General features: G+C 37.1%; 1 protein-coding gene across 4 annotated transcripts in view; it reads right to left on the bottom strand.

The window, feature by feature from the left end:
- Positions 1-7,587, bottom strand: part of LOC137282548 (ankyrin repeat domain-containing protein 29-like) — a 55,871-nt gene that overhangs the window by 19,689 nt on the left and 28,595 nt on the right. The window contains exons 1-2 of one of the 4 annotated variants that reach the window (XM_067814312.1): positions 4,502-4,703; positions 2,866-2,941 (exon numbers count right to left, since the gene is read on the bottom strand). The exons of 2 other annotated variants lie outside the window; for them this stretch is intronic. The gene's annotated coding sequence lies outside the window, so the exon portion shown is untranslated. Of the gene's footprint in view, positions 1-2,865; positions 2,942-4,501; positions 4,704-7,587 lie in introns of those variants that run through there. One more of the 4 variants, XM_067814311.1, reaches the window with a different exon arrangement.

Genomic DNA, 7,587 nt, shown 5'->3' with positions numbered 1-7,587 from the left:
CACATTTACCTATGAACTAGTTGACAATATCATCATCGCAACCCACTGATAGAGACCACACCTGATAGGGAAGTGGACAGGGTCGCATCAAAGTGCTATGAGAATATAATGGGTCCTATGAGGATAACGACTGTGATGAGGAGGAAGATGACTAGGAGGAAATTATTTGAGGAAATAAATACCGATCATAAGTATGTCAGTCAACAATCAGAAGAGAATGCCAAGTCAACATGGCACGTTTCGTTTGATCCATATTTTGAAAACACCTCATAAACTCAGGCGTTTCAACAAGAAATTTCTGAATTTCCCTCTACGTTAGAGAAGTTGTGGAACTGGGACCCCTCGGATGGAAATCGTTACGTGCAACGGATTAAGCACATAGTATGGATAACCATTCAACAATAAAACAGGACAGGAAAGGTGAACTGAACATTCAAAAGTGCGACATGTGTTTCAAAACATAGTCTTGCTGTTTCGGAGCATTGTTCATTCGTGTATCATAGCTTTGTATTGAGTGAGTGTGTGAGTTTAGTTTTACGCCGCTTTTTAGCAATATTCCAGCAAAATCACTGCGGGGGACACCAGAAAATGGGCTTCACACATTGTACCCATGAGGGGAATCGAACCCTGGTCTTCGGCGTGATGAACGCTTTAACCACTAGGCTACCCCACCGCCTCCGCTTTGTATTGAACTGAATCTATAAATGATAAGAATGAATTGTTTGTTTTGTCAGTTTACGCATAAAATATAATCTTCGTATATCTCGATGATAATATGTGGTGTCCTTGGACAGACATCGACAAATTTCACAGATCTATGAACCTCCTATTCATATCAATATGTCTAAAACGTAATGAAATCATACTGAAATCAGTTGTGTGTCTAAATGCATATTTTACATGGATTTACTTTTATAAACATGCGTCCATTGCACATAAACGCTACACCAGCCTGTTATCAATACGTAACTGTTTCAGTTTGACTGACAGAAAATACCCAGAGTTATTGACCCTAGACATGTGTGTAGGCGAGTTTATTCATCATAAATCTGATACGTTGTGTTCATCAATATGAACTGCTACCCACACTCATGGCAATGTTTCATGTAGTGGTTAGAACCGTGATTGATCTATTAAGAGATGGCATTCGTCCATGTTCAGATATGTCCATAAATTCTACACGCAATTACCTCAATTGATTCGTATGCATTAAACACCAGTTACATTTAATATACACACACAACAAAACCCAAAGTAAGGTTCAGTGAGGGGAATACCCATGACCTCTCTGAAATAAATCACTTAAAAAATAACAAGTGTACAACACATCTTCCCTTATATATAAATGATACTGTACACTGGTCACACAATTTATGAATGAGAAGCTACCCCGGTCGGCGGGATCGGTATGTTGACATTATTAGGTCGGTAATAATGTTCACATTGTTATGGCTGGTCAGTCGCTTAGTATATCTGCTATACACTAGCAAGACTTACTTCCACATATTTTTCCAATGAATCATTTTCCTTGCTTTTAAACTGTTCACGTTAAAATGTGTTCCCCGTTTCGAATTAAGGGTGAATGGGGTAAACATGAAACACGTCGCTCGCCATTGAATCTCTGATCGACTGCTTCTGTCTCTTTCCCAACGGTATGCTGTCACACTGTTACATAACTAATCAGTTTTTTTAAATGCCATAGATATGTTTCTATGTGTGTATTTCTAGCCAATATTCTTAAAACATCACGCTCTGAATGCAAAATACAGCTACGATTCATATAACCTCGCTGCCCTCATGCATTCATTTGAATGTTTTCTTTAACTTACTCTCGTCATAGCTACTACTCATTAACCTCGCCGACGTACTACGTCATGCATTCATTTGCATATTAATGAGATTGATGCATATTCATCATCTCTCGGTGCCTCCGGTAAAAGCAGGGTCATGGGACCCATTATACCACTGCAATGAACGCTTGGAAAACGGTTCATTAATTTTTTTTAACGGAAGGCCTTGTCTTCTTGTACACATGGGTCCGAACCGATGAACCAACCTGACTTCTCCGCTATAGGGATCAAGAAATATAACGAGAAAAAGAGTATCTAAGTAGTTGAGTCATTATTGATGTCTTTAGGTAAAGGAAACTCTATTCGCTCTTATAAGAAACTACTTATGTCGGGAGCATGGGACACCGTGTTCATAACTGTAAGCATATAACTCCAAGCTCTAAAATTAAGTCTCAACAGGGTTTTAACATAACCATTCCTCTGAACACTGTGGTAGTGTTATCGACTGCGCATATTATTTATAGATCCACGATATATAGATCCGCGATTACACAACACTGCGCGCCCTTCCCCTGCTTTTGATAATACGCGGGTTCTCGGGGAATACATTCCTCTCCTGGAGAAGACGCATATCGGCTTGCACACGTCATGGTAAAGTACAACAATGCAGCTGAACGAACACTTCAGTTGGAACTGAAATATAAAATAACTAAACGAGCGAGAGGGCCTGTTGATAGTTGGTGTGAGAGAAGAGAGTGTGAGATTGTGGGTGAAAGAGAAATCATGAGATAGAATGCGTGAGAGAATGTGAGCCGCGTAAGAGAAAGCAAAAATGTGAAAACGTGTGAGAGAATGAGACCAGCATGAGAGAGAGCGCGTAAGAGTGAGAAAACTCGAGAGAGAAGAGAGAGTGTGAGAGAATGAGAGCAGTGCAACTGAAAGCGGGAGAGTGAAAAAGCTGGAGGGAAAGAGAGCGTCATGACAGAACGCGCGGGTGAGAGAGAGAGAGACACAGAGAGATATATTGATTTTAACAGTTACTGAAAGTTTAAGTTTGGTGTTAAAATGCAGTTACCTCTCATGTCACAACTGCACAAAGGGATCCTCCACTGGTTTAGTCCATTTGCAGTGACAACTATTTATAGCCACACCTGTCAGTAATAGGTTCGTAGTTGTTATACGTGAAGTACAAAACGTGCCGTCTTTTCATATGAGACGTGCACAATGCAGGCACAATGTTCGGAGTGCCTCTTTATAACACGTATCACGCGTATACTCCTCTTTGAAAGGATGGGGGGGGGGGGGGGTAAACAACGGATTAAGTACATACTGTTACACAGCATGTAACATTCACACGTGAAACATGAAACATGATATTCACATTTACATCACCTTCTCACTTACACACTAACATCGCATGTAACGGTCACACATTATACTTTATATCACAATATATGAAACATCATATTCCACTTCACATACACACCAGCAACGCGTGATACTGCATCTGCATATTCAGTCAGAGTAATTCTACATTGCAGGAGATTATAATGCAAGAATCTGACTTCACTGAAAATTGTCAAGAGATCGTATGTTATGTCTTTCAGCGTCATTTAGAAGTTGTTATGTATGACCAATATCTGTGATGGATTAACCCCCTGGATGCCACAGGGACATATATGTCCTTCCTCTTCAACCCTCACTTTGTAGTCAAATAGAATTCTGAATATACCACGCACATGTATATACTTCACAGTTTTGAATTCTGCGCAAGATTCCCTGTTTCTTGATATGATCGACTATTGTCTCAGACAAAGCTAAGGTGCTTAAAATGACCTTTGGAAATAGTCTTTATCGTAAATCTCGCCATTTTTACACTATACAAAATCGCGATTCAGCGCGTTATTTGCTGTATGTTTTGAAATGTGAAAATCGGATAAATACCGTGAGTATGGAATTAAAATAATGTTATATTAATGATCACTGATATCATGTTTTCATGAAACAAGTAATGATAATTCTGAAATGTCGCCGATGAACCCAGAATCGTTTAGGATGTGTTCGAAAATACACTTACACCAGGGAGCCTATATAGAGTATGTTGTAGAGTATCCCTGCTTATGCAAAAGCCAAAGTGCGCTTTCCGCTTTATCTAATAGTGTTTACAAAAACACTTTTCGAGAAGGCCGGTATTGAGATATCATGTATATTTAATAGTCAGCTGCGACAAATGCATCATTGAATTCCACATACATCTTAGAATGAAATTACAAGTCTTTGTCACAATACCAACCGTCTAGATAAAACTAAACGACAGATACTGGGCATGAAAACGAACGCTGTGCTCGAAAGACTGCGTTTGTTTGAAATGTAAACAAAAGTTTCGATTTTACACCGCGTAGCATTTCCGGAAATTTTCCAACATCCATCCGTGTAGTCATTGCTTACAATAGCAAAATATATGCTTAGAATATTCAGGGGAAGGTTACCGTAGCAAAACATAGCAAATTAAAAATAGATACAATGTATTCATTTGATAATTTATAAGAAACTGTCAAACATTTAGTGCAGCGTGATGCCATTACTGACACAAAATCACGCAGAACGACAACAGTACCTATCCACATTTCTGGCCTCTTCCGCCATTTACAGTGTAAACGATAAAAACATATAACAATACGAAGATAGTTAGAATAAGTCTCATTACTTACATTTCACATTTATGTACAAAAGATCCCTGAATCAAGGAAAGAGTCCTCACAAAATCCTGTGTACCCTTGTCAGTGAAGTCGCCATTTTGAAAGAAATTAGTCATCGGCAACACGTTAACACTGTTCCACACATTAGACAATTTCTTTGAGGTGAAGGTCGGTTGAACAAAAGTAAACACGATGGCCATGTCATTCTGACTGCACTTTCAGTTTCGTGATGTATAGTTCGCGAATCGCTCACATATTTTTTCATGAAACTTATTTCAGTATCTACATATATCCATGTTCAACACCATAACATATGTGGATATAGGGAATGCGTTTTTATTCTTTGAAAGATTTTGATTGTTTGAATAATATTTACATGAGAAATTGACTCAGCAAGTGTACTATACCAGATTTTAAGTGTATACACAAGAGTTAGATCACACGTAGCCATTATTGCAACATGTGCTTTACTTCCTGTATTGCAGTTTCATATGAACAGGTTAATGAACAGCTATTTAATCCAACCTTATAAGTAAAACTGATAATATAAATGAAAATGATTTGTACATTTTATGAAATGTATAGGTACACATATTTAAAGGAATATTCTTGTTCATTGCATTGTTTTCTGTCGTTTTTATAAACAAAACAATTATGAAAATTGATTGACCATGTCCGAGTTTGTCAAAAACGTTTTATGATTCACTCTCATTGTTTTGGATAATAAGTCAATTCAAATTTAATCAAAACATATTTTGATGGCAGAATATCTTATTCAAACAATATTTACATGAAAAGTGTTTAAAAATATATAAACCCGGTCATGTCTTAATTTGGACAAAACTTAAGCCAATATTCTGATAGTTCCATACTAAAAAAGCGATCTCTTTGTACCTTTCATTGCATACTTATGAAGTGAAATAATTACATAATCATAGGAAGAAAGGTTTTGCTTTAAATGAATAAATTATTCAATGGATATTCGGGTGTTGTGAAATTTTCATTTACGCTAAACTGATGCCAGATATGTGTGCGTGTTGCTCATAATAAGATACGTCTAATTGTAGATATATTCACTACATTATTTCAGTGGTAAAGCCATTCATTTAATGCTTTTTGTAAAAGTGTTGAATTCTGACAAAGAAACCGAGACCTTTTACACACTGAGTGGACTTCGGTCAGATATATGCTAATCAGCAAACCAGTGCAGTCTTCTCCCGACGTCACAAAATGCACAAAACATGCAATGAGGTCAAGTAAAATGTCGCATTATTTTCAGTTGTTCCATTACATTTGAAAATGTGTCTGTTACTCTGTTAATAATGATACAAAAGTAATCAAAATACATCTACACAAACAGGAGAATATGGGAATCTAAGAACTGAAGTATGTATTGGACAGGGTCATCCAAATTGCCATTACCTGTACTACACTGGCATCTTTTCTTATAAATTTTGAAACTACCAAAAGGCATCCCCTTTCACATTGGGGAACTTTGTATTGGAATAGTTTGGTTCACTGTGAACAAAATATAACGAATATATACTGTCCGTATCCACAGAATATTCTCTCCATGTGATGTGAGTTACAATGACCGAATGTAAAGTATAGCGGCGTTATGCCCCATTATGTTTATACGTGCACGACCCATCTGTCGACGTTTGACGTCATAGAGGAAAATCTATGTTTGACATTTATTGCGGGTCATTGTTTTATTTCGTCCGTATAACGTTATGCATGAGCACATAAATCCTTTTCCTACACACTTATGTCGTTCAGATGTCAAGCTGAATTTTCTTCTCTCGCACTTTCCGTAAAGATGACAAATTAAAGCAATCGTAGCAGAGTGCTTTTATTGGTACACGATGAAAATCGGACAAATTTACTGTTTTTCAACGCACACAAAAGTTGCCGACAACATTTAGCAAAGTCTTCATCTGGTGAGCTAACAGTTAATGCTATGACGTCGACCCTATGATGTCATAAGTGTGTGATGACGTCACAATGCATGTGACATCACAAACACAGGGAAAGGTACAGCATAAGTGTAGTTAAAAATTGACTTGTTACTTAGATAATGGTGATGGATTGAAAGACAGTGATAGTGAATTATACTAGATTTGAAAGTTATACATTTATACTATATTTGAAGCTTGAACATTTATACTAGATTTAAAAAAAAAAGTTATGACAAATTGTACTATATTTAAAACTTTCAACATTAATACACAGTAATAGCTAATTACAAAATAATGGTTAATTACTTCTCAGAATGAATAAATGAATCACTTGATATGTTTCAAATGTCCATTACGAGTTAATGAATAGCTGCGTTATGAATTAATTAATAGGTCCCACGCGCTTGGCATGTAGAAACATTGGTCTCGATTTATGGCCGGTTTGTGTCTTTGAATTACCACTGCCTCCTGTAGTTTACGTTGATGCCAGATACACCCTCCTGTTGTCATGACTAACTGCTTCAGTTCGACTGACTGAAAATACCCAGACCCTATTATTGACCCTAGACATGTGCGTAGGCGAGTCATTCATCAGAAATATTGTCAACGGGTGGTATATGAAGCGTTGACAGATTTATCAGAGAGTTGTACATGCAATACTTTGAAGAAATGATGAATGAATACGTTGATGAAGACTTAGGCATAATTTAGTTCGAACTTCTTTAGTTGTTTACACAAGACGTGGCAAACAAGTACACATGAATGAGGTGAGCGGACTTCCAGCTCAACCCCAGTGCCTTTCCTGCGAGCGGCATAATCAAGGTAGCTGAGAAAACAAAGTACTGCGGTAGTGTTAAAGATTAAGAATGGAGATTGAATAATAATAACTACATCTGGATGCATAGTTTTTGGTATTTAGAAATATTTGGAAATGACAGTGATGAAGTAAACACTATAAAAATATGTTACTCACGATGTGTTCATAAATGTGAAATGCTCAGTAATGTTTCATGTAGTGGTTAGAACCGTGATTGATATATTGAAAGGCGTCCTAAATTCGTGTTCAGATGTATCCACAAATTCTACACGCACATATATTTCTACATTACCACAATTCATTCGCATGCATTAAACACCAGT

This window comes from Haliotis asinina, chromosome 4, assembly GCF_037392515.1.
Source record: "Haliotis asinina isolate JCU_RB_2024 chromosome 4, JCU_Hal_asi_v2, whole genome shotgun sequence".
Lineage (NCBI taxonomy): Eukaryota > Metazoa > Mollusca > Gastropoda > Lepetellida > Haliotidae > Haliotis > Haliotis asinina.
The sequence above is the reverse complement of the archived record's forward strand: the minus strand, read 5'-3'. Positions and strand labels throughout refer to the sequence as shown.